Source organism: Bos indicus, chromosome 13 (assembly GCF_029378745.1).
Source record: "Bos indicus isolate NIAB-ARS_2022 breed Sahiwal x Tharparkar chromosome 13, NIAB-ARS_B.indTharparkar_mat_pri_1.0, whole genome shotgun sequence".
Classification (NCBI taxonomy): Eukaryota; Metazoa; Chordata; class Mammalia; order Artiodactyla; family Bovidae; genus Bos; species Bos indicus.
In genome coordinates, this window is record NC_091772.1 from 19654046 (window position 1) to 19663004 (window position 8959).

Sequence of the window (8959 nt, forward strand, 5' to 3'; positions counted from 1 at the left end):
ATAAAAATATATGTATGCATATTCATTGAAGAAGAACTCCAAAAGAATATAGCAGTTTAAAGCAGTAAGTGACTATTTTGAGAGTTATATATTATTTAAATTCCTTTCTACACAGTGTCTTGTCTTCACTTGGGTAATCAAAAAAATATATGAGTTGAGAGGTTTTATTACTTATTTATGTGTTTATTTCTTAGACCCTATAAACCATGCCTGTTTAGGATTAGGGGAAGGGCAGGATGTGAGTGTGTGCATGTGTGTACATGTGTGTTATTTTTGTTGTTCCTTTGCAACACTTTGTAACATCAGCAGTTTTCCCATTTTAGAAACAGAAGACAGGCTCAGGGAAGCACATGTGTTCCCCAAGGTCACAAACATCTGAAGGTCTTGACTTGGGTTTCACTGAAACCACAGGGAGGCCTTCTGCCAACCTTCCTCTTGGCATGTGTCACAGATAGATGCTGGGGTCATGGTGGGACAGGAGGCCGCAGACTGAGCAGGGCGAGAATGGCCAAGAGCAAAATAAGGAGGGCCATGTCTTTCCCCAAGGCCACGTGGTAAAGTGAAGTGAAAGTCACTCAGTCGTGTCCGACTCTTTGCAACCCCATGGACTATTTCCCAGTCCATGGAATGCTCTAGCACAGAATATTCCCAACGCAGGGATCAGAGCCAGGTCTCCCCCACTGCAGGCAGACTCCTTACCAGCTGAACCACAAGGGAAGCCCAGGCCACGTGGAGTGTCAGATAAAACAACTCCTTTGTGTGTTTTCACTTTGCCCAGTTCCTCTTATCTCCCTTCCAGCCCTTCTTGCTCCTTCCTTCTCTTTTCAATTCTCTTTTTTTTTTCTTCCTCTGCCTGCCAACAGAAGAAATAAGACTTATCATCAGATGACAGAGAAGAGACATCAGTCAGTCAGTTCAGTCGCTCCGAAAAAAACAAAACAACAAATAGTTGTGTCCGACTCTTTGTGATCCCATGGACTGCAGCACACCAGGCTTCCCTGTCCATCACCAACTCCCTGAGCCTTCTCAAACTTGTGTCCATCGAGTCAGTGATGCTATCCAATCATCTCATCCTCTGTCGTCCCCTTCTCCTCTCGCCTTCAATCTTTCCCAGCATCAGGGTCTTTTCCAATGAATCGGTTCTTCACATCAGGTGGCCAAAGTATTGGAGTTTCAGCTTCAGCATCAGTCCTTCCAATGAATATTCAGGACTGATTTCCTTTAGGATGGACTGGTTGGATCTTCTGGCAGTCCAGGGGACTCTCAAGAGTCTTTACCAACACCACAGTTCAAAAACATCAATTCTTCAGCGCTCAGCTTTGTTTGTAGTCCAACTTTCACATCCATACATGACTACTGGAAAAACCATAGCTTTGACTAGAAGGACCTTTGTTGGCAAAGTAATGACTCTGCTTTTTAATATGCTGTCTAGGTTGGTCATAGCTTTTCTTCCAAGGAGCAAGCATCTTTTAATTTCATGGCTGCAGTCACCATCTGCAGTGATTTGGGAGGCCCCCCCAAAAATAAAGCCTCTCACTATTTTCATTGTTCCCCCATGTATTTGCCATTTAGTGATGGGACCGGATGCCATGATCTTAGTTTTCTGAAAGTTGAGTTTTAAGCCAACTTTTTCATTCTCCTCTTTCACTTTCATCAAGAGGCTCTTTAGTTCTTCTTCCCTTTCTGCCATAAGGGTGGTATCCTCTGCGTATCTGAGGTTATTGATATTTCTCCTGGCAATCTTGATTCCAGCTTGTGCTTCATCCAGCCTGGCATTTCACATGATGTACTCTGCATATAAGTTAAGTAAGCAGGATGACAATATACAGCCTTGACATAAAAATCAGCAAAATTTTCCTCCATTTTGGTAATTTGCAAATGTTATTGTAGGATTTTTTGTTTTGGTTTAGTTTGCTTTTGTTTCTAGTCATAAGCCCTTGAGAGACAAAAGTGATACCATTTTGAGTATTTGGTACCTCGTCTCCCATTGGGACACAATCATGCCCATATAACTCTACTATGAAGCTCTTGATCACAGGATATTTGAGAAATAAATAAGTGGCAATTGTTGAGTTTTTAAATTATATGTTAGCACTATCAATTAATTTATGGTTTTCTATCCTTTTATATCAATCCAATCATCTTATGAAATGGCAACCCACTCCAGTGTTCTTGCCTGGAGAATCCCAGGGATGGGGAGCCTGGTGGGCTGCCGTTTATGGGGTTGCACAGACTTGGACACAACTGAAGTGGCTTAGCATAGCATAGCAATCATCTTTCGCAAATGTGCTGAGTGAAATGAATAATAAGGGTATGTGTTTGTTATAAATATTTGGTCTTGTTTTTGATGACTCATAAAAGGGTCCATATTCAAGAATATAAAAGGCATTTTATGTATTAAGATACTTCATACAGAGTGAACCTAAAACATAAAGTATCACATATATTTGTTTAAGCTCACAGAAGCATGTTATTTGCATGAAATAAGACAATCCATGAGCTACCCCTGAAAGCTGTTTCTTAGCTTTATATTTCCTACAGAGAGAGAGAGAGAGAGAGAGGGAGAGATTTGGCTTAGCAAATAACCAGTAATGTTGCAACTTTGTCCCTGTTGCTTTACTTGTAAAAATTAAATTTAAATATATATTTAAGTAAGTAAGAGGGTGCTTTTTTACATTTAATGAACAATATCACTTTTCACTTTCATGCATTGGAGAAGGAAATGGCAACCCACTCCAGTGTTCTTGCCTGGAGAATCCCAGGGACGAGGGAGCCTGGTGGGCTGCCATCTATGGGGTCGCACAGAGTTGGACACGACTGAAGTGACTTAGCAGCAGCAGCAGCAGCAGCAGCAGCAGCAGCAGCAGCAGCAGTTTGTTATAAAGATAAACATTAGCATGCAGATGGTGAGACTTCGCTTCTAAATAAAGTTGGCAATAATTACTGAAGACGGTTTATTAGGTTCTTTTTTAACAAAAGAAAATACTAAGGTTCAGTGTGTATAGGATATGTCTGCATCATGCATGTTTACTTAAAGCGTAGGAATGCAGACTGCTTCGAAGTTATTGCAGTGTGTTTGATAAGAAGAAAGAAGGTACATTTGATAAGAAGAAAGAAGGTACAATAGTTTAATCTATAATCCATATACTAGGTTTTAAAAAAAATATTATCATGTGTGAATACCTTAAATGGCTATCATTTCTAGGAATCTTCTTCAGCTTTCTCTGTCCTCAAGAAAATCAAATAAATTAGACTAGACCAACCATTAATTGGTTGCCAAGATTAGTTTTTGTAAAAACCATTCTGGAGTTGTAGGCGTTCATGAAAAGACTAATTGCAACGTGGTTTAAATTCTTATTATTATGATTTAATTGTTCAAAAACAATTTTCCCTTAAGAGTATTTTTTCCCAGTCATTTATTTCACTTTACCAAATGACCTTTTAAGAAGTTCTATAATCAAGCCAAGATAAAGAACATACAGATACCCTGGCACTCCTAGCTACCTTTTCTTCTCACTATCTCTTCCTTTATTTATGAAAATCATGCATCTCATTATTAAAATACTTCAAATAACATAAAAACCTATGAAGTTACAAACAAAAGCTCCCTTTTAATTCTATCAGGCTAGTTTAGAAAAACAAAAACAACATTTTAAAATAGCATGCTAAACATTTAATATGAAACATAACATGAAAAGATTTTTTTAACTGTTATATAATTTAATATATAATCAAATAATATGCAATACATAACTATAATAAGAATATACATATAAATATATGTTTCTTTTGCACAAATCTTAACTTCCGATGAAGCATAGCATTTTGATTCATAGTGTCCCTTATGGGGAATCTTTGAAAGGCCTGAAAGACGCTCCTTTCCACAGAGTACAATATAGTAACATTTCTTCTCTGTGAGCTGACTGGTGATACCCAAGTTTTCAATCATCAAAATATACACAGAAAAAGAAATTCTGCTCAGTTATATTTGCATTTGCCTAGTGTGAACAGTTGTATTACTTGGCGTCTGAGTCTCTAAGACAGAGATGAGGATTGGAGACTGACAGTCGGTCTTGTAGCCCCCTCTTTATCCACACTTCAGGAAAAGGATACATGGAGTCCAGAGCATGATGTGGACCATCCGACCTTCCAATCTCATGAGGAAGCGGAGACAAGGAATAAAGGCAGGAAACAATGGCATTCATCTGCAAGTGCTCAAACCCCACATTCTTGAGTGGCTAAAAGCTGGGTGTATCTAAAATAAAATTTACTTTCAATAATAGTTTGAGAATTTCTCCTATGTAATATTAAGCAAGGAAAACAGATTTTTCAGGATTGTCTTTTAAATCAAGTCTTATCTTGATCTCTGGTCTTTGCATGATAGAAGAAGAGGGTAGTGGGCAGTGTCACATACATACAAAAGGAATCTTCTACCAAAGAAATAGAAATAAAGATATCAGCAGGTGTAGTATGTATTAACTACTCTTTAAAACTATGTGGCCAGGAATGTGGAGGAAAAACAGAAGTGAGATGTATGCAGGGACTTCCCTGGTGGTCCAGTGATTAGAATCCACCTTCCAATCAAATCCTTCCATGGTTTTGATCCCTGTTGGGGAACTAAGATCCCATATGCTGCAGGGCAACTAAGCCTGAGAGCCACAACTAGAGAAGCCTATCTGCTGTAACTAGCGAAAGCCTCACACAGCAACGAAGAACCAGCACAGCCAAAGATCAAAAAAGAAAGAAAGAAATTGTATACAGATAAAAAGATTTTGTAATAGAAGAAATTGTGTTCCCCATCTCTCCCCTCCTAAATTCATGTGTCAAAGCCCTAACTTCCAATGTGACCCTATTTGGAGAAAAGAACTGCAAGGAGGTAGTTAAGGGGATTCCAATATGATGATGTCCTTCTATGGAAAGGAAGAGACACCAGAGATCTCTCTCCCTCTCTGTCTCTGCTGGTGCACAGAGGAAAGGCCATGTGAGGACACAGCAAGAAGGTGGCCATGTGTGAGCCCAGAAGCGAAGTCTCACTGGAAACCAACCCTGATAGCCCCCTGATCTTGAACTTCCAGCCTCCAAAATGATGAGAAAATAAATCTCTTATTGTTAAGCCACTCAGCCTGTGGTATGGTCATGGCAACCTAGAATACAGGTTTAAAACATGTTTCTATTCCTAAGCTAATGGCGAGTGTGAACATGTGTGTGTTAGTTGTTCAGTCATGTCCAACCCTCTGCTACCCCGTGGACTATAGCCTGCCAGGCTCCTCTTTCCATGGTGTTCTCCAGGCAAGAATATGGGAGTGGGTTGCTTCTCCTTTCTCCAGGGTATCTTCCCGACCCGGGGATTGAATCCAGGTCTCCTGTATTGCAGGCATATTCTTTACCATCTGAGCCACCAGGGAAGCCCAATGGTGGGTGAGTGGAAAGGAAAAGATGGTGGACATGGGAGAGATCCCAGAGGAGATCAGAAGTGACGAAATCGAGAACACAGATCACAGATCACAGGAGACTTTCATCCCACAGACCAATTGTTCCAGAATCTTGAGACGGTACTAGGAACACTCAATGAGTGTTCTGACTTTTGATATGTACAGAAATTTTTTTTAATGTTTAAAGTCATACCTTTTCCCCCTTTTATCTCAGGAAAAGAAATCCCTTCTCTTCCAAAACCACAGCTTCCTTTATTTTTAGGATTTTCAAACTTCCCACACCAAAGATCTACTCAACTTCTCTTCATTACCTTCTTGGCTGTGTGTCTCCCTCTCCACCAGCCTCTGTACCTACACACCCTGGGTCTAGTCTGAATTTTCCAACTTCTTGTATCTCTGAAACTTTTATATGATAATCTTGCAAATCATTTTCCTTAAAAGTTTTTCATGGTATAAAATGAATTAATTTTAGGTTTAAAAGTTTTCTCTTATTTTTAGATCAGTGTATTATTAGAAATCACATTACAAAATTCATTTAATATAGTCTTCTATAATATTAATTCCATGCATAAAATAATTTAGCTTTTTCTGATTTATTACATGACACATAGTATTTGATTTACTTTAATTATATATGAAAAAAGGATGGTTTAGTAACAAGTTTCAAAATGATCTTGTATGTGATTTCTGGATTGATGTATATTAAAATGTAGATTAAAATTTAATTATATGTTACATCATCAAGATTTGACTACTAGTTGATGTTTAGAATTCCTGAATCTTACAGCTTTAAAGTCAAACTGGCTTATTTTTATAATTTGTAAGTTCTAATAATGGTATGAAGGGAGTTTGCAGGCTGTTATTTGCAAGTACTTGCCAAACAACACATTTTTATTAGATAAAAAACCAAATTAGATATGATAACCACTATATTTTTTCTGTGTTCCTCTTTATTTTTTAAGCATGATGAGCCTTATAAGAATGTTGATATTTGCCTTATGGATCTGGTGAAGGTCACCTTGGGTTAAATTTGCAGAAATATTATCATGTGCTTCTCAAAAACATATATTCTAACATCAATATTTTTCACTTTATGCCTTAAGCTAGAGTCCCCTTTTTTCAGCCCCAATACATGGATGAAAAAAAAAATCAATTAAGAACTATATAATGGTGTTCAGTGGTAACAGTGGTGTTCAGTCAAAGCACAACCATGTTTATTCTAATTCCTAACTAACTTCTATGCTTACCTGTTGGTTGTATACGGGACCCTTGAACTGTGCTATCGTTGCTACCACATGAATCTCCTGAACACCTTTGTGAATCTCTGGTATTCATACATCACCAATTAGAACACAGTGCTCTAGACCCATTGGTTTCAAACTTTAAAGTTCTCAAACTTTAGTAAGCATCAGAATCCGCCAGAGATTGAGTTATGAAAATGCAGACTTGGGTATCTCCCCTGCCCCCAGATTTTTCTGATTCAGTCAATCTAGGAGGTCTAAGAACTTGCATCTCTAACAAGTTCTCTGGTGATACTGGTGCTGCTCGTCCTAGAGCAAGGACCGCATGGGAGAACCATCGTTGCATGGGTCTGGACTGTTTGTGTCCATTGGCTTCCCCAGCCCTATGCCTTTAATTTTCTTTCCTGGAATGCCTCCCCCACCTCCTTGCACTCCCCAGCCCATCCTCTGAGCTCTCTCTGTTAAAACTCTACCTGTCAAGGCAGAATTCTCTGCCATTTCCTCAGGTCAGCTTTTTCCAGCTCTCCCTGAGCGCCCGTGTTTGCCTCTGTGAGACAACGAGGTGGTTGCCCACTCAGCATGCACACGTGGAGTGCAAAGCAGGCACCAGGCTTGGGGACGATGCCCAGGACACCAAGCTGTAAGAGCTGTCACTCTTCTCTCTGAGGACACCCCATTCACGTATCTCACTCTCAAGTGTTGAGTTGAAGACTCCTTGATTGTGAAAACTATGTCTCATTAATCTCTACATCCCTTAACGAGCCTAGTGCACATTTAGACATTTAATAAGGTTATTTCTAACTTTGATTGACTCATGAAAATATTATTTGCTTATTCAACAAATACTTATTGGATGTGCCATGATGAATGAGGCTGCCCTCATAATAGTGATGACAATCATAATGATTTATTGAGTGCTTATTATCTGCCAGACACGACACTCAGGGTTTTCTGTTTATTAAGTCATTTAAGCCTCAAAACAAGTCTATATGGATGGTGCTGTAATTACTTTAATTTAACTTTGGGAAAGTCTAAGTAATCTGCTCAAGGTCACTCAGCCAGGAAGAAAAGGAGCCAGGATTTAGAACCCCGGCCATTTGGCCTCAGAGCTCATGACACTTTGGCTGATTAAATATATTCTAGCAAGGGAGGTGGCAATAAAGATGGATGATTAAATATAATTTTAATAGGTACTGCAACTGGGAAGTACAGGATGCCATGTGTTATATGGCGGGTGGAGTAACTCCAGTCTTGAGGGGTGATCAGGAAAACTTACCCTGAGAAAATGGCTTCTAAGCTAAGACTTGAAGGATGAACAGGAGTTAAGAAGGCAAAAGGGAAAAAGTGAAGTGGTGCCACACGTCAGGAAAAGGCATGTGCTTAATTGGAAAGGGTATGAAATGGTCAAGGAACTGAAGAACGTTTAAGTATGGAAAGGTGCAGCTGAAGAGAAACGTTGAAGCCAGATCACTCAGGGACTTAAGAGATATTGTTAAGAATTCTGAAAGGCATCCTAAGAGCAATGGGAAACCACCGAAGTGTCTACATAAGGCAGCTGTGTGACTGGATAAGCACAGATGGTAAGGGAACAAGCACAAATGTGGATAATGGCTGGTGGGCTACTGCTATAGTCCAGGCAAGAAGGGAAGGTGGCTTATACGAGGGTGATGGCAGTGGAAAAGGACAGAAATGAATGGGCTTTACCAGACGGCAGAGAGAAAATAAAACTCATTGATTAACTGCATGTGAAGGCTAAGAGGAAAGGGCCAACAAGGATGAGGATTTCTGTCACACAGAAGGATGTGACAGAGGGGGACTTTTAAATTGAAGCCTGAGTGATAAAGAAGAACCTGATATGTAAAGATGTAGGAGGAGAAATTGCAAGCGGAGAAAAGGTGTAGATGGGTGGTTGAAACAAGGATGGAAGGCAGGTCAGTGGATTTGAGATGCTGATAACACTGAAGAATCACTGGTGTGATTTACCAGGGGGATAGGTTATAGTGTCTCAAAAAAGAGGTGTTCAAAATCAAGATAGTTTCTCTTGCATTTCAGGTCTTAATCAGTAATTCAAACCCCTTTGGCCAGATGTACTCACTATTCAGTTTTTCAAATTTTACAAAGCTAATATGATACACATGTCACACCCTGATGGGGTCCATACAGTGGTGCCCTAGAATCAAACACAGTAATGTAGCAAAATGGTGAATAGTCACATGAAGTAGGACAAATAAAGATCATTAAGAGCCTGGCGACAAGTCAAATCAGGTGAGTTGTCCAAGTTGGTCG